This window comes from Dendrobium catenatum, unplaced genomic scaffold, assembly GCF_001605985.2.
Source record: "Dendrobium catenatum unplaced genomic scaffold, ASM160598v2 fragScaff_scaffold_621, whole genome shotgun sequence".
NCBI lineage: Eukaryota > Viridiplantae > Streptophyta > Magnoliopsida > Asparagales > Orchidaceae > Dendrobium > Dendrobium catenatum.
In genome coordinates, this window is record NW_021319083.1 from 11,490,999 (window position 1) to 11,492,799 (window position 1,801).

Consider the following 1,801-nt stretch of genomic DNA (forward strand, 5'->3'; position numbering starts at 1 on the left):
TTAAGCGATTGAAAATCACTGTTCCGAGGTTGATGCATGTGCTGACATATGGAGTTTGCTGTAAATGCAATGTCGGGTCGGGTGATGGATAAATATTGTAGCGATCCCGCCAATTTTCGAAACAATTTTGGATCCGCATATGGTTGATCATCAACGGACTTTGAGGGACGGGAGGGAGCTGGCGTGGACGCCGGTTTGCAGTCCACAAATCCTGCACTGCAAAGTAATTCCTGTGCGTAATGTGATTGACTCAAAAAATAACCAGTGTTAGTTTTAATAACCTGGATTCCTAAGAACAACGAGATGTCCCCCAATTGTTTTAGCTTGAATGCGGCTTGAAGTTGCGTCAGGGTATGTTGAATTTGAGCTGGATTATTACCTGTGATTAAGATGTCATCTACGTATATGAGAACAAATAGATGAATATTATTTTTATGAAAAATAAGAAGAGATGGATCTGCCCTGCTAAAGCCGAACCCGAGTGTCTGGAGAAAGGAAGTTAGTTTGTGAAACCACTGTCGTGGTGATTGGCGAAGCCCGTAGATGGACTTGTGAAGCTTGCACACGTGGTTCGGGTGATTTGAGTCTTCGAATCCTCTTGGTTGTTTCATGTACACCTCATCATGTAGCTCACCGTGTAAGAAAGCATTCGTGATGTCTAGTTGAGTGATTTGCCATTGTTTATTAAGAGCGACGGTGATAAGCATGCGAATAGTAGCCATTTTAGCAACCGGACTAAATGTCTCGGTGAAGTTGAGGCCGAACACTTGGGAGCAACCTTGAGCAACGAGACGTGCTTTATAGCGATCGACCTGACCGTTTGGAAGAAGCTTAATCTTGAACGTCCATTTGCTTCCGATTACAGGTTTGTCCGACGGTAATGGTACGAGGGACCATGTTCCTTGATTTTGTAATGCTAGAAATTCAGTGGACATGGCTTCCCGCCAATGACTGTGTTTGGATGCCTCCGAGTACGTTGTGGGAGTACTGTTGTCAGTTGTAATAGCCGATAAATTGAAGATCTGCTTTGGTTTGGTGATACCAGATCTTAGGCGAGTTTGCATCGGATGTATTGGTTTGATGATATTGGGCACAGCTGGAGGCACTTCATGAACTTTGTCGTGATGTGGCTGAGAGGAAGTTGATGCTGATGCTTGGGGCTGAATATCTTTTGGTTGATCTGCCTTTGACCCTGTGATTGTTGACGGGGGAACAAGAAGAGAAGGAGGCATATAGCTGGGAACAGAGTCAGTAGTTTTTGGGACATCTGAGGATGAAAACGGAAATATGTGTTCGCAGAACACTACATGTCGCGAAATATAGATACGGTTCGTTGCAATTTGGAGACATCTATAACCTTTGTGATTGCTAGAGTAACCAAGAAAGATGCAAACCTGAGACCTTGGAGCAAGTTTGTGAGGTGCATATGGTTTTGTCCACGGGAAGCACAAGCATCCAAACGTTCGGAGATGAGAATATGAGGCGTGACGTCCATAGAGTCTATAATAAGGTGTTTGGTTTTGAATGGTGGATGACGGCAGACGGTTTACAAGGTAATTTGCGGTGGAGACGGCCTCGGCCCAGAAAGGTAGGGAAAGATTGGCGGCGTGCATAAGTGTGCGAGTAAGATCCAATAGGTGACGATTCTTTCGCTCAGCGACGCCATTTTGTTCCGGCGTGTGCGGGCAACTCATGCGGTGAGTGATGCCGTGATGGTCCAAGAACTTTCGAAATGCTGTGCTATTGTATTCGCCGCCTCCGTCAGACTGTATTGCATGAATTTTTATATTAAAGTTATTCA